Source organism: Oncorhynchus mykiss, chromosome 15, assembly GCF_057628025.1.
Source record: "Oncorhynchus mykiss isolate SJ-2025 chromosome 15, ASM5762802v1, whole genome shotgun sequence".
Taxonomy (NCBI): domain Eukaryota; kingdom Metazoa; phylum Chordata; class Actinopteri; order Salmoniformes; family Salmonidae; genus Oncorhynchus; species Oncorhynchus mykiss.
The window spans coordinates 65,409,021-65,431,813 of NC_143036.1; the positions used below are offsets into that span (position 1 = coordinate 65,409,021).

At 40.3% G+C, this 22,793-nt stretch overlaps 3 long non-coding RNA genes and 1 pseudogene across 4 annotated transcripts; 1 reads left to right on the forward strand and 3 right to left on the reverse strand.

The window, feature by feature from the left end:
• Positions 1–1,411: 1,411 nt before the first annotated feature.
• LOC110490537 (Ig kappa-b4 chain C region pseudogene) lies at positions 1,412–8,569 on the forward strand (annotated as a pseudogene). Its single transcript, XR_016486431.1, has 3 exons — positions 1,412–1,436; positions 6,818–6,934; positions 7,989–8,569. The product of XR_016486431.1 is annotated as an Ig kappa-b4 chain C region pseudogene (transcript).
• A 3,275-nt stretch (positions 8,570–11,844) lies between these two features.
• Positions 11,845–14,612, reverse strand: LOC149978153 (uncharacterized). The gene is made up of 2 exons (XR_016486860.1): positions 14,407–14,612; positions 11,845–14,254 (listed from the first exon to the last, which is right to left on the reverse strand). It is a non-coding gene; the product is annotated as an uncharacterized LOC149978153 (long non-coding RNA).
• A 1,278-nt stretch (positions 14,613–15,890) lies between these two features.
• On the reverse strand, positions 15,891–20,581 carry LOC149978154 (uncharacterized). The gene is made up of 2 exons (XR_016486861.1): positions 19,076–20,581; positions 15,891–18,866 (listed from the first exon to the last, which is right to left on the reverse strand). It is a non-coding gene; the product is annotated as an uncharacterized LOC149978154 (long non-coding RNA).
• Positions 20,582–20,846: 265 nt separating this feature from the next.
• On the reverse strand, positions 20,847–22,710 carry LOC149978155 (uncharacterized). Its single transcript, XR_016486862.1, has 3 exons — positions 22,518–22,710; positions 21,233–21,305; positions 20,847–20,918 (listed from the first exon to the last, which is right to left on the reverse strand). It is a non-coding gene; the product is annotated as an uncharacterized LOC149978155 (long non-coding RNA).
• Between the last annotated feature and the right edge of the window lie 83 nt (positions 22,711–22,793).

A 22,793-nucleotide genomic window follows, 5' to 3' on the forward strand; every position in this document is an offset into this window, starting at 1 on the left:
TGGGTTAGGGCAGTGTGCAGTGCGGTTGAGATTGCATCGTCTGTGGACCTATTTGGGCGGTAAGCAAATTGGAGTGGGTCTAGGGTGTCAGGAAGGGTGGAGGTGATATGGTCCTTGACTAGTCTCTCAAAGCACTTCATGATGACGGAAGTGAGTGCTACGGGGCGTTAGTCGTTTAGCTCAGTTACCTTAGCTTTGTTGGGAACAGGAACAATGGTGGCCCTCTTGAAGCATGTGGGAACAACAGACTGGGATAGGGATTGATTGAATATGTCCGTAAACACACCAGCCAGCTGGTCTGCGCATGCTCTGAGGGCGCGGCTGGGGATGCCGTCTGGGCCTGCAGCCCTGCGAGGGTTGACACGTTTAAATGTTTTCCTCACGTCGGCTGCAGTGAAGGAGAGTCCGCATGTTTTAGTTGCGGGCCGTGTCAGTGGCACTGTATTGTCCTCAAAGCGGGCAAAAAAGTTATTTAGTCTGCCTGGGAGCAAGACATCCTGGTCCGTGACGGGGCTGGTTTTCTTTTGTAATCCGTGATTGACTGTAGACCCTGCCACATACCTCTTGTGTCTGAGCCGTTGAATTGAGATTCTACTTTGTCTCTATACTGACGCTTAGCTTGTTTGATTGCCTTGCGGAGGGAATAGTTACACTGTTTGTATTCGGTCATGTTTCCGGCAGTGGTTCGGGCTTTCAGTTTCACGCGAATGCTGCCATCAATCCACGGTTTCTGGTTTGGGAATGTTTTAATCGTTGCTATGGGAACGACATCTTCAACGCACGTTCTAATGAACTCGCTCACCGAATCAGCGTATTTGTCAATGTTGTTGTCTGATGCAATACGAAACATATCCCAGTCCACGTGATGGAAGCAGTCTTGGAGTGTGGAATCAGATTGGTCGGTCCAGCGTTGAACAGACCTCAGCGCGGGAGCTTCTTGTTTTAGTTTCTATCTGTAGGCAGGGATCAACAAAATGGAGTCGTGGTCAGCTTTTCCGAAAGGGGGGCGGGGCAGGGCCTTATATGCGTCGCGGAAGTTAGAATAGCAGTGATCCAAGGTTTTTCCAGCCCTGGTTGCGCAATCGATATGCTGATAAAATTTAGGGAGTCTTGTTTTCAGATTAGCCTTGTTAAAATCCCCAGCTACAATGAATGCAGCCTCCGGATAAATGGATTCCAGTTTGCAAAGAGTCAAATAAAGTTTGTTCAGAGCCATCTGCTTGGGGGGGAATATACACGGCTGTGATTATAATCGAAGAGAATTCCCTTGGTAGATAATGCGGTCGACATTTGATTGTGAGGAATTCTAAATCAGGTGAACAGAAGGACTTAAGGATGGCCATCCTGCTAACTGAGACAATATACAGTGATGTGTTAGAGGTATTGTGTTGGTTACTAATCTAACAGCATCATGGTAGAGTGTCTAGTGTGTGCAGGTAAGATGTGTGTGCAGGTAAGATGTGTGTGCAGGTAAGATGTGTGTGCAGGTAAGATGTGTGTGCAGGTAAGATGTGTGTGCAGGTAAGATGTGTGTGCAGGTAAGATGTGTGTGCAGGTAAGATGTGTGTGCAGGTAAGATGTGTGTGCAGGTAAGATGTGTGTGCAGGTAAGATGTGTGTGCAGGTAAGATGTGTGTGCAGGTAAGATGTGTGTGCAGGTAAGCTTTTTAGTGAGCTGTTAAATGTACAAAGTCATTGCTGCTATCCTCTGTTTAAGAAGATACCAGATTTGAACCTTTTTGTAGATAGATGGTTTCATGGTTCTCCATGAGATACTCAATAATAATGAGTCAAAATGCAGTAAGGAACACATGGGATAATGACTGAATATGATCTAACAGCTTAGAGTTATCAGACAGATATTGTTGTTCAGCTCTACTACACACTGTGTCATTGTACTGGATCATCTCCTCCCCTCAGCACCTGCAGTAGGTCCCAGCTGTATGAATACAGTCACTGTACAGTCTGACTGAGGGAGGTTTTTTTACGGCTCTGTAATGACAGATAAATGACAGATAAATGACAGATAAATGACAGATAAATGACAGATACAATGGGTATTATACTTTATGTAGAAACTGTATGTAGTGTAAATGTGTCTTATGTGTGAGTCCAGCATCATGTCTCATTAACAGATCTAACAGTCAGTAACCTGCTCATTAAAATAGTTAATATAATGTTAGAAGATCACATCCATTTAAATCAGACATTTGGTTGAGGTCCATATGAGGACTTGCTTTGGGGGGCTGAAGTGATTGTAACTTTGAATTAATGTTGAGGTTATAACATCTTTTGTTTTACTTCTGTAGATCTTGATTTGCATCTGGACAGGTATTGTGTTTCAAAACATCAAATAACTTTTATATACACTTAAAGGCCATGACAAAAACTATAAGTCGTAACTATGATGATGATGATGATGTGGATGGTCATGTGATCTGAATGATTACTTTCTAACCATATTGTCACATGTCCCAGTTGACCTCTTCCAGTGACCATTGTTCCATGTCACTGTCTCTTCCCCCTCAGCACCTGCAGTAGGACCCAGCTGTAGCAGTACAGTCACTGTGCAGTCTGACTGAGGGAGGTTTTTGTACGACTCTGTATCACTGTGTGAACACATCACCACTGTGGTAACTCTGACAGTAGTAATCTCCTGCATCTTCAGCCTGGACTCCACTGATGGTCAGAGTGAAGTCACTATGAGATCCACTGCCGCTGAATCTAGATGGAGTCCCAGACTGAAGTGTTGTAGCATAGTAAATAAGGAGTTTAGGAGCTCCTCCAGGTTTCTGGTGGTACCAGGCCATACAGTTGTGATCCCCAGAACAAGCATCTGCTACATCTGCACTGGTTTTACAGTTTATAATAACTGTCTGTTCTGGGAGAACAGTTTTCACTGCAGGAGTCTGAGTCACAGTGACCTGTCCTCTGGATTCTGAAACAGAGACATTTAAGAATATTGTATTTCGAACATGTTTTTGTCTGAATTTTAAGGCAGAGTTAATATTTAGATTACATAATTCGATAACAAAGTTAATTTTGGAGCATTAAATTCAAAAATCTTACCCTGTATTAAGAAAGTCAGTATCCACACAAAGCTCATGATGAAAGTCATCATTGAAGTTCTGTTGTCATGAAGGACAGTCCTCAGTCATGAAGTGTTAAACTCACAGGACTATAAACCCTCCCAGACCCCTGAAGCATGTGCTGTCTATGCAAATTGTCTTATACTGTATGTAAATAGTCTTCCTGGACAGTCAGACTTTATTAGTAAATATTGTGTGATGTAGAAACATGGTAGCTATGTAATAATTTACATGGGTTTGATTTAAGTGCTCTAAGTGCTTTATTACAGACATCTACAAATGACGCATATTGTTATTACCATGTTATTAGACCAGATGGTATCTGCGTTCTGTCTCCCTCCAGTGGTCAGGGTCAGTGACTGCAGTCTGTGTGGGGACTGTGATGCTGCTGAATGACTCTGATAGAAAGGGGAGATCTCCAGAGCTCTGACGTGTCCAGTCTCCTGCTTCACCTGCTGCTCTCTGGAACTACGACAGTGGTGTGAGGGAGGATGTCTGGGTAGTGTTTAGAGGCTTTATTGTATGTGTTTGAATCATGTTGATTAAATTCTAGCTATTCAAAACACAAGTCATCATTGCACATCATCTATATTCAGATTGGTTGATGGTTTTCCTTGAGTTACTCAACAGAGTCAACATGTAGTTAATGGTGAGGAGAAACATTTAGTGATCAGTTATGATCTAAGGTCTTCTAGACATAGCTCTAGTTTGACTCTATTGTTGTTCAGCTCTACTACACACTGTGCTAACAAGCCAGTTTGTGTGTAAACTCTGACAGTAGTAATCTCCTGCATCTTCAGCCTGGACTCCACTGATGGTCAGAGTGAAGTCACTCCCAGATCCACTACCACTGAATCTAGATGGAGTCCCAGACTGAAGTGTTGTAGTATAGTAAATAAGGAGTTTAGGAGCTCCTCCAGGTTTCTGTTGGTACCAGGCTAGGTAGTTATTACCATTCACATTCACATGCACATCACTGCTGGTTTTACATTTCAGAGAGACTGTCTGTCCTGGGAGAACAGCTTTCACTGCAGGAGTCTGTGTCACAACGTACTGTCCTCTGGATTCTGAAAAATAAAATAAAAACATTTATATGAATGAAATATTACATATAGTAATGAATCGTTCTGAATATAAATATTAACGTTGATATGCTGAACATGTATAAACCGTAGATTCAATTTATCTTCAACAATATATTATGAATATTGTAACCTTGAAAGCAGAAAACAAGTGTCCAGATGAAGATGGTGATAAAAGTCATGGTTGTTGTGGGTTCATGAAGGATAGCTCTCAGTCATGAAGTGTTCAACTCACAGGGATATAAACGCTCTTAGAGCAGCAGGGAGATGCATTATGCAAATTATGTTTCAAATCTATTTCAGTTTCCAAGTCGGCTTCAATTATTAAAGTATCGTATCCTTCATAACATCAAACAGCAACTGTTTACTCAGATCACTAATGTATGGTAACTTTTATGTCACACCACCATTATGTTTTGATTCTGATAATGATCAAATCAAATCACATTTTATTCATCACGTACACATGGTTAGCAGATGTTAATGCGAGTGTAGCGAAATGCTTGTGCTTCTAGTTCCGACAGTGCAGAAATATCTAACAAGTAATCTAACAAAATCACAACGACTACCTTATACATACAAATATAAAGGAATGACTAAGAATATGTATGTATAAATATATGGATGAGCGATGGTTGTGCGGCGTAGGCAAGATGCAGTAGATAGTATAAAATACAGTATATACATATGAGATGAGTAATGTAGGATATGTAAACATTATTAAAGTGGCGTTATTTAAAGTGACTAGTGATCCATTTATTATAGTGGCCAGAGATTGAGTCTGTATGTTGGCAGCAGCCTCTCTGTTAGTGATGGCTGTTTAACAGACTGATGGCCTTGAGATAGAAGCTGTTTTTCAGTCTCTCGGTCCCTGCTTTGATGCACCTGTACTGACCTCGCCTTCTGGATGATAGCAGGGTGAACAGGCAGTGGCTCGGGTGGTTGTTGTCCTTGATAATCTTTTTGGCCTTCCTGTGACATCAGGTGGTGTAGGTGTCCAGGAGAGCAGGTAGTTTGCCCATGGTGATGCATTGTGCAGACCGTACTACCCTCTATAGTTGCTGTACCAGGCGGTGATACAGCTCGACAGGATGCTCTTGATTGTGCATCTGTAAAAGTTTGTGAGTGTTTTTGGTGACAAGCCATATTTCTTCAGCCTCTGTCTGTGTGGGTATACCATTTTAGTTTGTCCGTGATGTGTACACCGAGGAACGGAGGGGGGGGGGGGGTGCTCACTCTGCTGTTTCTTGAAGTCCACGATAAACTCTTTTGTTTTGTTGACGTTGAGTGAGAGGTTATTTTCCTGACACCACACTCCGAGGCCCCTCACCTCCTCCCTGTAGGCCGTCTCGTTGTTGTTGGTAACCAAGCCTATCACTGTAGTGTCATCTGCATGGATAAGCAGTCATGGGTGAACAGGGAGTACAGGAGAGGGCTCAGAACGCACCCTTGTGGGGGCCCAGTGTTGAGGATCAGCGGAGTGGATATGTTATTTCCTACCTTCACCACCTGGGGGGTGGCCCGTCAGAAAGTCCAGGAACCAGTTGCACAGGGCGGGGTCGAGACCCAGAGTCTCAAACTTAATGATGAGTTTGGAGGGTACTATAGAGTTGAATGCTGAGGTGTAGTCAATGAACAGCATTCTTGCATAGGTATTCCTCTTGTCCAAATGGGATAGGGCAGTGTGCAGTGTGATGGCATCGTCTGTTGACCTATTGGGGCGGTAAGCAAATCGGAGTGGGTCTAGGGTGTCAGGTAGGGTGGAGGTGATATGATCCTTGACTAGTCTCTCAAAGCACTTCATGACGACGGGGCGATAGTCATTTAGTTCAGTTACCTTAGTTTTCTTGGGAACAGGAAAAATGGTGGCCATCTTGAAGCATGTGGGGACAACAGACTGGGATAGGGATTGATTGAATATGTCTGTAAACACACCAGCCAGTTGGTCTGTGCATGCTCTGAGGAGACGGCTAGGGATGGGCCGGCAGCCTTGCGAGGGTTAACATGTGTAAATGTTTTACTCACATTGGCCACAGAGAAGGAGAGCCCACAGGCTTTGGTAGCGGGCCGTGTCAGCTGCACTGTATTGTCCTCAAAGTGAGGAAAGAGATTGTTTAATTTGTCTGGGAGCAAGGCGTCGATGTTCGCAACACGGCTGGTTTTCTTTTTGTAATCCGTGATTGTGATTGTCTGTAGACCCTGCCACATAAGATATAATGAACTGTCTGTTCACTCATGCTTGGTCTCTCATGTAAGTTCCTCTAATCAGTTAGTGAACACTTCTCTAAACTAAAGCTGGTAGGATTCCTCTGGTAGTGTTGTCTGTCCTCTGTGACTTTACCACCACTGTTCAATCTGAGATCAACATGTTTAATAAAGGAATATACAACATGGATCACTATCACTACTGCTGCTGCTGTTGTCTTTCATATGGACAATATGGAGGAATACTAGCAACACTGATCTAATGCTGGACTGTATCTACAGACTAGGAGAACACCTGATACACAGAGGAAGGAAAAAAATACTCATATCTGGATTTAAGATACAATTCATATTTATATTACCCAGAAACAGCTAATATGAAGTGTTTGTTCTACCTGGAAGATGTTAAAGTGTATTAGTGTTGATTATGTTTATGTATGAGTGATCTTCACTGTAACAGCTGCAGCATCACAACACAGAGAGGTTTTTGTACCAGCAGTAATAGTGATTGTATCACTGTGGTGGACTTTTGGTAGTGGCACCAGACTTGATGTTGGAAGTAAGTAAACACCAAATTAACTGTTTTATTCACGTTTTTATGTCATGTTTCAATTTCTCTAAACATTTAACCTCAATATTGAGGATTTAAATACAAAAAATACACAAGGCCAGCAGTACAAGGCCTTCACAGACTATGGTCAATTAGAATATAAATGTTATTACATCTAATCAAATTTGACTTGCATTTTTGAAAGATGTTAGAGATTAGCCTACATCTTAGACTAGTTGTATGAATAAACACACGGCACCGAGTCGAAACTATACAATCAACAGTAGGTTTAAAAAAAAGAAACAATAAACACTTCCTTTCAAATGTAGAAGATAAAACAATATTTGGCAAGTCTTCATACCATATTAGAGTTAGATATTTGAACCACAGTCTAAAGAAATTCAGCTTCCCCAATAGTCAGAAGGTTTTTGTACCAGCAGTAATAGGGATTGTATCACTGTGGTACACTTTTGGTAGCGGAACCAGACTAGATGTTGGAAGTAAGTAACAAGATATCTTCATATTTCTTTCTGATTACATTTTTTTTTTACTTGCTTAAATATAGTACGATTTTATAAATCTTTATTTTAAATACATTGCATTTTTCTATTGTTTTACACTGAGTCTTTCAAATAATATTTTATTCAATCAAAATGTTAAATAGTAGGATTTTTTGTATCTGATTTGTTTGAGAGCAGACTTTATAACTCTTAAAGTGTTGGTTATTGAGGTTATTGTTGCTTTGTGAAAGAGTCTTATGTTTGTATACAACCTCTGGATTATCTTGATATACTGTAGATGTTCTGAGTATTCTGATCAGAAACAATCCTAAAATATCTGACATAATAGTAACGCTAAAGTTAACCACTTACACTTGACTCATATTGTTCATAATTCTGCTTTGTATATCTATCATATTATGTTTTGTGTTTTCTTCAAACCTTTACCAATCTAACTACATTATATTTAAAAGGCATTTCCAAATCAGTGTATTTGTATGTCTATTGCTTTTATAAGTCTTTTAAACATAGTAGTTGCAGTTGATGTCTTCTGTTTGTTCCAGGTAACAGTGCCCCCACCCTCACCGTCCTGCCCCCCTCTAGCGAGGAGCTGTCCAGTACAACAACAGCCACACTGACGTGTCTGGCCAACAAGGGCTTCCCCTCAGACTGGACTATGAGTTGGAAAGTGGACGGGACCAACAAGAACCAGGAGACCAGTCCCGGGGTCCTGGAGAAGGATGGTCTGTACAGCTGGAGCAGCACCCTGACTCTCACTGGCCAGGAGTGGACCAAGGCAGGAGAGGTGACCTGTGAAGCCCAGCAGAAATCCCAGAATCCGGTCACTAAGACCCTGAGGAAGGCTGACTGTTCTGGATAGGACCCCTCAGTCACACACCCCTGTGGAGAGAGGCTGCTGGTTCCTCTGCTTTGACTCTGTTCTGAGATCAGATGTTCTCTGTCTTATTGATCTCTGACATGTAGACAAACAGAGGGCTTTGCTTGAGTTCATGTGTCAATCATCTCTGTAGACTGAGGCTGTATCATTGTTAGATTTGATGTGTTCTGTTTTATTACAATTAGATGCTGTAGGAATGTTTGCTTTGATGAATACATGAAAATAAAGATTTCCTTTTGGAACAAATATTTTCATTGTCTCTTTAAATAAACCCAAATAGACTTTAATCTTAAATGTTGTTGAATGATACAGCAACATATTAATCAAGCCGGATTCACAGTTTCTATGAAACTATCAGATCTAAACCTCATTGTTTAGTTATTTATGTTCTAAGCAAATCGTCATCAACCAGTTGTTCATACTAACACAAAATACTACTATTTTCACAGGAGAGGTCTAGATACGACAATGTTAACAGATTAACAGGAGAGGTCTAGATACTACAATGTTAACAGATTAACAGGAGAGGTCTAGATACTACAATGTTAACAGATTAACAGGAGAGGTCTAGATACTACAATGTTAACAGATTAACAGGAGAGGTCTAGATACTACAATGTTATCAGATTAACAGGAGATGTCTAGATACTACAATGTTAACAGATTAACAGGAGAGGTCTAGATACTACAATGTTAACAGATTAACAGGAGAGGTCTAGATACTACAATGTTAACAGATTAACAGGAGAGGTCTAGATACTACAATGTTAACAGATTAACAGGAGAGATCTAGCCACATGTAGTAGATGGAACTCCTTATTCATCTTTCTTGGAGCAGTTTTTAACATGCTTGATATATAGACTTAGTCTAATGCATTTGAACATTTGATCGATATGATCAAATATGATATGATCATTCATGTATTTTGCTTAAATTCAATACATTTGTCCACTTAATATTAAAACCATCACATCTTCAAGATATAGTCTTCTCCACCTCCAACCCCCTGGGAACAGAGTGAACATCTGGTGACATTGCTGCTCTATTCTGGGACAAGCAGAACCACCCAGCCCTGTCTATGTAAATCTCAGTTTCACTCCCACAGCTACCAGTCTAGCAGTTGAACAGTTTCACTACCTGAAATACCCTGTACTAGGTCAGATGTGAGGGAGTGGATTGGTTTTAACCTCTATGGTGGAATCAGGGAGAGGGACATAAATGATATGGCACCATGGAATTAATTACAGATAAAATGGGTATTATACTTCATGTAGATAGTGTATGTAGTGCAGAGGAGGCTGGTGGGAGGAGCAATAGGAGCATGGCATAATTGTAATGGCTGGAATGGAATCAATTCAACACAACATGCATTCTATTTCAGCCAATATGATGAGCCTGTCCTTCCAATAGCTCCTCCCATCTGTAGAGTACATGTGTCTGATGTTTGAGCGCAGCATGATTTCTCATTAACAGATGTAATAGTCAGTAACCTGCTCATCAAAATAGTTAATACAATGTTAGAAGATCACATCCATTTAAATCAGACATTTGTTTGAGGTCCATATGAGGACTTGCTTTGGGGGGCTGAAGTGATTGTAACTTTGAATTAATGTTGAGGTCATAACATCTTTTGTTTTACTTCTGTCGATATTGCTTTGCATCTGGACAGGTATTGTGTTTAAAAACATACAAAGTATTTACAGAAGAGGAAGAAGAACCATATAGGCCTATTTCCATTTTAGAATAAATGTTTTTGTATACCACATCAGCATAGTTTAGAAGATACTTGCCAATTATTACACCAATGTTTTTGTTTAATTATTTTTTAATGATGTAATGATATGTTATTGCTGACGCCACCAATTGTGCAAGTTCTCCCACTTAAAAAATACTTATTTTCCACCATAATTTGCAAATAAATTCATAAAAAATCCTACAATGTGATTTTCTGGATTTTTTTTCTCATTTTGTCTGTCATAGTTGAAGTGTACCTATGATGACAATGACAGGCCTCTCTCATATTTTTAAGTGGGAGAATTTGCACAATTGGTGGCTGACTAAATACTTTTTCTCCCACTGTAAATGTTATTGGTCAATTTGTAAAAAAAAATTTTTTTTAAATCATCTATATGCGGATGATACTATTATGTAACAGCCCTGACTGCTGACCTAGCTGTGACAGTGGGATTTTGCAGCTGTGCAGAAAGCCCTTACTGATTTAAAACTCATACTTAACGCGGGCAAAACCAAATACATATAGTTCATCATGTTCTCGTAAGATTGTCTCAGATTGATTACATCTTCAATCATTAGATGGTTCTATAATCAAATTAGTCCCTGCATACAAATACCTTTTGTAATTCAGATTGACAAGGATGTAACGTTTGAAAACATATGAATGAGCTTGATATGAAGCTAAGATTTAATGTGGGCTTTTTCTTTTACAGAAACAGATCTTGACACATTTTAGAGTGGCCTTGTATTGTCCCCAGCACAAGGTGAAACTGTATAATGATCATGCTGTTTAATCAGCTTCTTGATATGCCACACCTGTCAGGTGGATGGATCATCTTGGCCAAAGAGAAATGCTCACTAACGGAACAATTCTGGGATCTTTCATTTCAGCTCGTGAAACACTTTACATGTTGCGTTCATATTTTTGTTCGGTGTATAACAAACAACTGGGTCGCCTCCATAGAAACAGAGCAAAAAGATGGGCTAGGACCATTTTTTCTCCACTTTCTCCTCTTACATTTTAGGGTATCTGAGGGGTAATAGAAACTTATTTTGACTTGTTGAAACAAAGTTAAGTAGATTTTCGGATTCCTTTCTCTGCATGATGAACGAGTGGATTACTCAAATCGATCAGCGCGCCACCACTATTACTTTTACAACTACTAGTCTTAGCACCTGTAACTTATCATGGATGATTTTAAATGTAGTGTTTCATCCACTAATGTTTGAAGAATGATGCCAACAAGAAGAGGAGGAGCAGGATATTAAATAAATGAAACAAGAAGAAGAGCAAGTGGACCAGCAACCTGGGGCTAGCATTAACGTTAGTCATGCAGAAATCAGTAACGTTAGCGCTGCTATAGACGACAGAATAGTGAATTAGGAAGCTAGCTACATCAAGACCGACCAACTGGGCAGTGAAGTGCATTCTGGAATGGCTGTCAGAAAAGGGGATAAACATCTGTAATACCCATGTAAAAAGAAGTATAGAGTATAGAGTTTATTTGATTTGTAATGTTGTTAATGCATTTTTCTTAAGCAATGTTTCTTAATTAATGTACAAGTGAATAGGTTGGTTAACTTTTAAATGTGTTTCTCACTTATCTTGTTAAGTATTGGCCAATGAGGTAGCTTGTTAAGTTGTGGCCAATGGGATAGTGGACCTAGTTAACAGGAGGCCTGGGAAAAAGGTAGTGGAAGATGTAGAGGAGAAACGTGATCGGCGTTGGTGAAGAAAAACGACTAAAGGAGAGGATAAAGAGAGAACAAAAACACACCTCCAGAGTTTTGAAGGGAAATCATGATTTTATTTTTTTATAAAAGAGTATTGTTATTTTGTTAATGGGGCGGCAGGTAGCCTAGTGGTTAGAGCGTTGGACTAGCACGATTGAATCCCAGAGCTGACAAGACATCTGTCGTTCTGCCCCTGAACAAGGCGGTTAACCCACTGTTCCTAGGTCATCATTGAAAACAAGAATTTGTTCTTGACTGACTTGCCTAGTTAAATAAAGGTCAAATTAAAATGAAGACTTATTGGAGACTGAAGTTGCCTTTGCAATGTGGAGACATTGGACATCCTCGAGGTTAGCCTATCATCGTGTGAGACCTGGAGAGAATTGCTTGTGGACGATTGACGAGTTTGGGTTTCACAGGGATGTCTGTTGCTGCTACGGAGTTTTGGTAGCAGTGTTTGCTGTGGATCTTGTCCTCACATCGATTGAGGACACCTGCACAGAACTACTATACTTTGCTGAGGCAATATCTACGAGTAGTGAGTAACCACAAATGGGAGTACTTTGGAACTTTATGTATGCATGTCGTCATTGTTTTAGCTCCAATGTTCGCCAATGGTTTAAGCAAAATTGCCATTTTTGGACATTGGTTGTGCATCGGGGTTTATTCTTTTGATTTATTTTGATGTGGTACATTGAAAATGTGATTAAAACGTCACTTGACAAACAGTGTTAGTGAATGTAGCATCACGTTTTGTTGAGAAATGCATGGTTTGGGAAATAATATAAATATATATATATATATATATATATTTATGCTGGTAAGCCTTTGTATAAAGGCAATAATATACTCGAGGCCATATGTTTTGACACAGATCATGTTCTTCGCCTCGTGGCTATGACGATATCACAGGAATGATAAAAATGTCATAACACATGGCCTCATGCATTATTGCATAGCCTAATTGTTTTGCTTCTTACTCGCATTTGGACTGGTAATAGCTCCCATTTGGCCTGTGTACCGCCATTGTCAACCAGACAAATTACAAATATAATCTACACTCACATGTCTCTATCTTGTTGACTGTACCTAAGGCCCTTACAGAGCTGTGTTAAAAAAAACTTTCTAGGAGGTCCTCTCTTTGAATGAGTAGCTAGGATAGACTGTAGACTGACTACTGTAGCTAGGGTAGACTGTAGACTGACTACTCTAACTAGGGTAGACTGTAGACTGACTACTCTAGCTAGGGTAGACTGTAGACTGACTACTGTAGCTAGGGTAGACTGTAGACTGACTACTGTAGCTAGGGTAGACTGTAGACTGACTACTGTAGCTAGGATAGACTGTAGACTGACTACTGTAGCTAGGGTAGACTGTAGACTGACTACTGTAGCTAGGGTAGACTGTAGACTGACTACTGTAGCTAGGGTAGACTGTAGACTGACTACTGTAGCTAGGGTAGACTGTAGACTGACTACTGTAGCTAGGGTAGACTGTAGACTGACTACTGTAGCTAGGGTAGACTGACTACTGTAGCTAGGATAGACTGTAGACTGACTACTGTAGCTAGGGTAAAAACTATGGTGGACAATGAAGTGTGGGGGGCTGTCAATGTTTTGACCCCCAGATGCACTACACCTCTATAAAGAATTCTTGCCTTCTCAATGTGTGCATTTCTGTTTTTAAACTGTAGTGCGTTGTGTTCTATGTTGTAATTGTGTGTAAAACTTTGTGTGCTGCTGTTTTGACCAGGTATCTCTTGTAAAATAGATGCTTAATCTCAATGAGACTAATCTGGGAAAATAGTCAAATTAAATAAAAATAAAAAATAAATGCTTTTCAAAACGTCTAACATTTATAAGTGAACTTTCAGGCCATGACAAATATAACTAGTCTCAACCTTGATAACAAAGATAATGATGATGATTATGATGGGGAACATGTGATCTGAATGATACTTTCTAAACATATTCAAAAATGACCTCCTCTACTGATCAGTGTTCCATGTCACTGTCTCTTCCCCCTCAGCACCTGCAGTAGGTCCCAGCTGTATCAGTACAGTCACTGTGCAGTCTGACTGAGGGAGGTTTTTGTACCACTCTGTATCACTGTGGACCAAAAGGTGCTACCAAGCCAGTTTGTGTGTACACTCTGACAGTAGTAATCTCCTGCATCTTCAGCCTGGACTCCACTGATGGTCAGAGTGAAGTCACTACCAGATCCACTGCCACTGAATCTAGATGGAGTCCCAGAACGGAGTGTGTTCCCTGGAAGCATCATGAGTTTGGGTTTTTCTCCCGGTTTCTGTTGGTACCAGGATAGACACTGATGGTTCCATGACTGACCATTGTAACAATTACTATGCACATTACTGCTGGCTTTACAGATCATAGAGACTTTCTGTCCTGGGAGAACAGTTTCCACTGTAGGAGTCTGTGTCACAACATACTGTCCTCTGGATTCTGAAACAGAGACATTTAAGAATTGTTCATTAAACTGTGTTTGTTTTGTCTACATGTTCATGAATCTCAATCTTTTTCGAGACAGAGGCAATTTACATTTAATATTTCGATAAGAAAAATAATTTGCAGATCATGATATTCAATAGTCTTACCCTGAATTAAGAACATCAATATCCACAAGAATCTCCTAATCAAAGTCATTGTTGTAGGTTCTGTTGTCATGAAGGACAGCTCTCAGTCATGAAGTGTTCAACTCTCACAGGGCTATAAACACTCCCAGACCACTGAAGCATGTGCTGCCAATGCAAAGTATCTTATATGTAAATTGTCTTCCTGGACAGTCCAATTTTATTAATACCTGTTGTGTGATGTAGACACATGATAACTATGTTACTGGTTTCTGATATAAGTGCTGAATGGGGACTGATATATTAATTGTAGACATCTACAAATGGAGCATATTGTTATTACTGTGTTATTATAACAGATAGTATCTTTCTGTGTCTCTCCAGTGGTCAGGGTTAATAACTGCAGTCTGTGTGTGGACTGATGCTGCTGACTGATTGATCTAAAGGGGAGATCTCCAGAGCTCTGACATCTCCAGTCTCCTGCTTCACCTGCTGCTCTCTGGAACTACCACAGTGGTGCGAAAGAGGATGTCTGGGTAGTGTTTAGGGGCTTTATTGTATATGTTTTAATCATCTTGATTAAATTCTAACTATTCAAAACACAAGTGATCTTTAGGGTTTTGATCATTGTATATCTCTAATTCAGATTGGTTGATGGTTTTCCTTGAGTTAACCAACAGAGTCAACATGTAGTTAATGGTCAGGAGAAATATTAGGTGATCAGTTATGATCTATGGTCTTCTAGACATAGCTCTAGTTTGACTATTGTTGTTCAGCTCTACTACACACTGATTCAGCTGCCCGCAACTCCTTTTCCACCCAGCAGTGAAACAGAGGAGTCATTGTCAGTCCTTTTGAGTTTTGAACCTGACAAAGTCATGTTAGCATGTATTAGTTATCTTGTTAGAGCTTTTGTGCAGAATCCACTGCTCTGTTTCAGGTGCAACGTTCATGGTCATGTTGTAGCAGTGTGTAGGAGGGAAATTCCAAGATGTGGGAAGTGTGCAGGAGGGCATGGGACAGAGGATTGTGTAGTTTGGCTGGATAAAGTTGTGTAAACAGTAGGGGTTCTCCTATTGCTGGACATCAGAGGTGTCCGGTGTGAGAGAGGCAGGTTGAAGTGGTCAGAGTAGCGCAGAGGGTGTCTGTCACATGCTGCGGCAGCGAAGAAAGAGGAGGAGGATGGGTGAAGGGTGAGTGATACTGAGAGGATCCCAGTGAGTAGTAGATTTGTGCCAGCACAGAGGGATAGGCCAGCGAGTGAGTTATGCTTCAGTAAAGTTGTCTTCTTAGCGTTCATAGCAATGGTTATCAACTGTACCACAGAAATGGAATATAAACTACAGAGAATGGCTGTTGTGGTGGCAGCTGCAGAGAAGTATTTAGGTAAACGAGATTTGACTTCAGAAGAGTTACAGGGTGTGTTTAGGGGAGGTGTCCCGTCCTCCCAGGTCGTTGGCATGGTGCAGGAGCAGATAGGGTCAAAGTAGTGGAATGGGGGAGTGTTATGTTTTTTGTAACAGTATTTTTTTATTGGAATTTCACAATTTTCACCCATATTTAGAGATACAACAACGGAGACAAAGCAACAAAAAAAAACAGCACTCACTTACACATACCTACGTATATATATATACACACATACATACATACACACACACACGCCCATACATACGTACACCATTTTCCTCTTCCCGCTCAGTGCTTCTCTCACCCCATCACCATCATTGTGTCTCTCAATACATACATTTTAAACAAACTTACAAACAGAAACAAATTCTACTTTGTAGAACTGGTCTGTTTTAGAATGCAATGTACATGTCAGATATTCCAGAGGCACCCATTCAAATAGTATCTTATGCCCATCTTTAATAGAAGGAACCTTATCACTAATCCACTGTAAAAGGAGGTTTTTCCTCGCTGCGAAGGTAAGGATGTTGTAAAGCCTCCTTTTACCCACAGAAGTAACCTGCCTACCAGGGAGACCTAACAGTAAAGAAACTGGGTCCAATTCTAGATCAACCCCTAGGATCTTTTCAATTTCTTGCAGAACACCAGACCAGTATCTTTGTATTTTGGTACATGACCATAAACAATGTGTTAGGGTGCTCTGCGATTTGGGGATATATGCAATCTGTGTATTATTCTTAATTGGATTGCTCTAGTACGATTACATATAGATATTGTTTTTGCATATCTCCAAATGTCCTCCCACATCTCTTCGTCAATAGTAACAGACAATTATTTCTCCCACACTTGTTTCACCCTCTGTGTGTTGACAGCAGAAAAGGACCTTAAAGTATCATAAGTATCATAAAGCATTCTTTCGATGACAGACACATCAGGGTTACCAATTAAGGTGGTGCTCTTCAGAATATAATGTCTTACTTGTAGGAAGCGGAAAAAGTCCTGCTTTGTGAGTCGATATTTCTCGACCATCTGCTCAAATGACAATAAAATCTTATCAGCAAATAAGTCATTTAGTCTGCTTATGCCCTTATTAAGCCAAAAGTTAAAGCCAGCATCCAGCCATCCTGGACTAAAATCTGGGTTGTTAAGAATTGGGGTAAGAGCAGAGGTTAGTTTGGACCTTCCCAGGAAGCGTTGAACTGACCTCCATACTTTGAGTGTGTTAAGTGTAACGGGATTATTGCAGTGATCTTCTACAGACTTGAAACTTCTGAAAAATAAAAGATCCTGTAAGGGGTATTTTGAAAGAGAAGTCTCAATGTCTAACCAAATAGAGGAGTCATCATTTGTGATCCAGTCAGAAACATAACAAAGGTGGGCACATCATTGATAGAACCTGATATTGGGCAGGTCCAAGCCGCCCATAGAACTTGGCAGCTGCAATATTGCCATCTTAAGTCTTGGCTTGCGTTTACTCCATATAATGGAACAGCCATCCATTTACATCCTTTATCACCTTATTGGAGAGTAATACTTGGATCATTTGGATTGGGTAAAGTAGTCTAGGTAAAATGTTCATTTTCAAGAGGGATATTCTACCCAACCAAGAAATCGGGAGAGAGTTCCAGCGCTCCAGATCCTGTCTTATTGTATCAAACAAGGGAACAAAATTGGCTTTGTACATTTGCTGGAATTTAGGAGTTACAAATATACCCAGATACATGAAACCTGAGGGAGAACATTTAAAAGGGAAGGGGGAGAAGTATTAGGTACAGAGTGCAGGCTACCAAGTGGCATAGCCTCTGACTTAGTTAGGTTAATCTTGTAGCCTGAGAATTTGCTGAATAATTCAATAATATTAATAAGAGATGTAATTGAAGTCTCGGGACTAGAGATGAATATCAGGACATCATCAACATACAAGCTTATTTTATGGTGAACATCACCAATGAGCAGCCCCTGTATAGCAGGCGTTACCCTGATGGCCTCGGCCAGTGGTTCCATAACGAGTGCAAAGAGGAGAGGGGACAAAGGACAGCCCTGTCTGGTACCTCTGTGTATAGAGAAGCTATTTGACCGTAGTCCATTAGTAAGGACAGCAGCCTGAGGATCATCATATAAAACTTTCACCGATTTTATAAAGTTGTCCCCTAGACCGAATTTATTTAGAGCAAATAATAGGTAAGACCCCTCCACACGATCAAATGCTTTCTCAGCATCTAGGGAGAGCACAAGACCCTCCACAGCACTTTGTTGGTAGGCTTGAATTACATTAAGAAGCCGCCTGACATTGTTGCATGACTTTACGGCCCTTAATGAAGCCAGTTTCGTCTCCTTTCACAATTAGTGGCAGTGAGTCCTGGGTAGTGGGTTTTAATGTGTAGGTGGTAGCTGAAGAGAAGTACCTGGGAGTACTAGATTTTACTGCAGACGAGTTAATAGGGTGGTGATTTTTATTTTATGAAATAGTGGTAAATACAATGCTTTCGGAAAGTATTCAGTCCCTTTGACCTTTTGTTAGGTTACAGACTAATTCTAAAATTGATTACATTGTTTTTTCTTCATCAATATACACACAATACCCCATAATGACAAACCCCATTCCACTAAGTTTAGATAAAAATAATATCATGCAATGAAAATGATATTCACCTGAAGTGATTGTACTGCTTGATCTGTGGCAATGACCTGAAGTACTGAGTAGGGTGTTGATGCCAACCATAGCTTTCCACCAGCACCGTACCATCCTCCAGTCCAACCAGCTGTGTGATGTGAGATCAATAAAAGTAGTACCAATCATGTTGGAGGTCAATTAAATAATCAACACGTGTTTAGGTTTTGTCACATGGGATGGCAGCAGCTTTCCACTAAAGAGTTTGTGTCCTGGGTGGTGTCCTGGTAATACTATTGCATTATCCTCTGCATAGTTGTTGATGAAGTTCACCACTCGCTGCAGGTCCTCATGCTTCAGGTGTAACCTGTGCTTGCTTGGGCCAGCTCTCATTTTGATGGGATGCATTAAACCATTCTCCTTGTATGACTGGTGAATGTGAGTCAGGCGTGTTCTACTGATGCTGAACGACAAGTTCCAGATACAAATATTTAAGCATTATTATACAATAGATGCAAAATGGCATTCTGAGATATCATTACACACAGTTCATACACGTAATAATGTAATAACTAGCCATGCGAAATGACATTCTGAGAAAACATCACTAACGTTACACACACTTCATACATGTAAATTAATCTACAATGTCTTCAATTAAAATGTTTTTACCGAAATCAGGGATTTCCTCATCGTCTGATTCATTTTCAGAGCCAGAGAGAGTCAGCATGGCACGAATGTCCTCCAGGAAGTAGTTGATAAGAGAATTATGTTCTCCAGGTACATCACCCAATTTAATTATATTACTCTCAGTCTGAAAACCAGAATTTGTAAGATCCTGGTCGAATGAAAACAGACAGAGGCCCAGTCTACCACAGTTAAATGTTTATTCACGGGAACGTTCTGAACTCAAGAATACAAATCAATTCATTTTATACTGACTTCTCACGCCCACACACACACATACACATCCATGCGCACACACACACACACACACACACACACACACACACACACACACACACACACACACACACACATACACACAAACAGACGCACACACATGTCCTGCTACACTGTCTGTCTCACTACCCAGCCGACAGAGATAGTGACCTTGTCCTTGAGACGTACTCCCCGTTCTCTCCCAAATCTCTAGTCAGGTCGGCACCAAGCTCAGACAGTCTGTGTTTAAAATACCATAAAGACATATTGTTTTACCCTAATTCTGACTAGGACTACACATTTATTGATTATGATTTTATACGTTCTAATCAATTCCATACAATTATATGTTTCAGGACGGAATATTCTAATCATTCAATTGACAGACAATTCTCACCTATCAGTAGTCCATCACAACATTTTACCACTGGCCTTTGTCAATAGCTCCTGTTAAATTCAGGGCAGCAATGTTATTGAGAGCAGTAGGAACATATTTGTAGTTCTCTGTGGCTAACGTTATATCTTTCAGAAAAAAACTGCAGTAGAAAGGATTATCTACTGTTAAGATATTTTATCAAGGTTTAAGATAAATGATTAAATAATTCTACCCAGAAACTTAACCATTAGAATTGGAGGTTAAGTAGCATGAACAAGGAGTAATTCAAAATAATAAACACAGCTCCAACCGGGTTGGAGGGGGGACGAGAAGAATGCATGTGTGTGCTTAACAAAAACAAAGAGGATCCTTAACAGAATCCCCTCCTCTCGACCGGGACAAAGTGAGAAAGAAAAGTTCATTCTAACTTACTAACACACTCCCAGGTAACTTTTGACCCCTAAACATTATCGATCAACACTGAGCTGACAGTTCTAATTAACAGAAAACCTAAGAATGCACTCACTGTCTTATCTAAAAACCCCAGAGCCTAGTTCTGTAGGTTCAACCATAGGTTAACGACCTTATGTGTTTACACAGTCCACAACCCATTCGTTTCTTCCTAGTTGGAATGGTGTTCATTAACTTTAATTACTCCTTGTCCGTGTCTCACAATCCCTTCTTATGAACTCATATTGTTAATCAGATATAATAAAACAGAGTATAAGTTTTACTTAGTTACAGTTCCATTTAAAATTATTTGTTCAAGTCATTTAATCATAATTTTCCCAACATCTACGCATAACGAGCAGCTCATTTTATAGACACAAGATGCTACACCCAAGACCAATCTGAAACTCATCTCTCGGCATGTCCAGCCAACTCATTATTCTTCAAAGGGAATCTTTCTGGATCCACAGGCTCAACACACTTCGTCATCTTGGCCTTAATGAGGAGTTTGACTTGAAACTGTTTTTATAGTTTCAATATGTCTAAATTGTTTTAAAAAAAATCCTAATTGAATATTTTATGTGTATTACTGTAAATATTGAACACATTCTCTATGATCATATATTTTGATACATTGAATGATAATATTGTGAAACTATGTTATAAATTTTTACCTTTTTCAGGAAGTGATGTCACTGAGTACTGTCCCTATATAGGACCTTCCACCTCCACCTGGGATATGGATACCTAAGGATCGAAACTTTGTTGTAAATAAATATCAGCTGGGAGCATGAGCAGCAGTGTGCAGCGTTTTCCATTCTGTTTTCCATGAGTTTGCCACCAATCCAGCTCCTGCGGAAAGTAGCTGGATGTGCGTATGTTCTTCAGCTTTTGAACATGAACTCTCTACCATACAGCACTCCTTTTTGAGACTCTCTTTTCACAAGTCTAGCTGTCTTTTGACGTTATGGCTGAAATAGCAGACTCTCAAATTGCAGGCCAAAGTAGGTCATTTGAGTTCTCAGAGGATGATTATTCCCGGATCATAATGAAGGACTCACTTTTTGATGAAACTGGCCCAACAACAGACTGCAATGCAGACTTAGTTATCACGTCTCTCAAGAATCTACGGATCTGTGAGACAAAACAATATTATCATGCAGTCATGCAGTGATATTCTAAGGAATAAAATAATTCCACGAGGATTACAGATACAGAAAGCACCTGCTCTTAGTTCGAACAATCCCTCTTTTTGTGACCGATGGTGCGAGATTCTTAATAAATTCTCTTTTGATTTAATTGCGCTTACCATACAATAAGTGACAGAACAATTGGGAGCAACCAGAGATCAAGTGACACAGTTAAATGTTGATCTAAAAACCAAGATCACTGATAAGGACAAAAGAGAGAACATTCTGACCAATGTGGAAAACATTTGTGATAAACTTGCGGAGGAGACAAAGACAAACAAGTGGAAAAAGTTTGAGCGTGATACAATGGACTACAAGGCGCAGAAGGTATATTTCTGGAGACAATTGACACTCCCCTACGAGCAAGCTGGAAGGGTTAACACCAGCCCAGCAATAATCCTAGAGGGCCACAACTGTGGTGATCAACCAACTCCCTCACATCTGACTGCAGTGACTGATGTGGTGTACTCCTCAATGTCATCGGAAGAATCCTGGAACATATTCCAGTCTGTGCTAGCAAAACAGTTCACTGGTGCTTCCTCCTTAAGTTTTTGCTTGTAAACCAAATGGAGGGCAGGGGAGAGCTTTGTACGCGGCTCTGTGTTTGGAGAAAAGGTGGTCCAGAGTGTTTTTTCCCACTGGTTGCACATTTAACATGCTGGTAGAAATGAGGTAAAATGGATTTAAGTATCCCTGCATTAAAGTCACCGGCCACTAGGAGCACCACCTCTGGATAAGCGTTTTCCTGTTTGCTTATGGCCATATACAGCTCATTGAGTGCGGTCTTAGTGCCAGCATTGGTTTGTGGTGATATATAGACAGCTATGAAAAATACAGATGAAAATTATCTTGGTAAATAATGTGGTCTACAGCTTATTATGAGACACTCTACTTCAGGCGAGCAAAACCTTGAGACTTCCTTAGATTTCGTGCACCAGCTGTTGTTTACAAATATACATAGACACCCCATAGTACCACCAGAGACCACTGTTCTATCCTGCCGAAAAAGCTTAAAACCCACCAGCTATATGTTATTCATGTCGTCGTTCAGCCACGACTCGGTGAAACATAAGATACATACGTGATCGTGGTTTGTCTATTCTATTTTCAAGTGATTGTACGTTGGCTAATAGGACCAATGGTAAAGGTAGATTACCTTCTCGGCGACGGATCCTGACATGACACCCAGACCTCCGTCCCCGATACCTCATCTCTTTCTCCTGTGAATGACAGGGACGAGGGCCTTTTCGGGCGTCTGAAGTAAATACTTCCCCTCTGACTCTTGGAAGAAAAAGTATTCCTCCAGTTCGGGGTGAGTAATCGCTGTCCTGATATCTAGAAGCTCTTTCCTATCATAACACACGGTGACAGAAACATTATGTACAAAATAAGTTACAAATAATGCGAAAAAAAAACATGCACAATTGGTTAC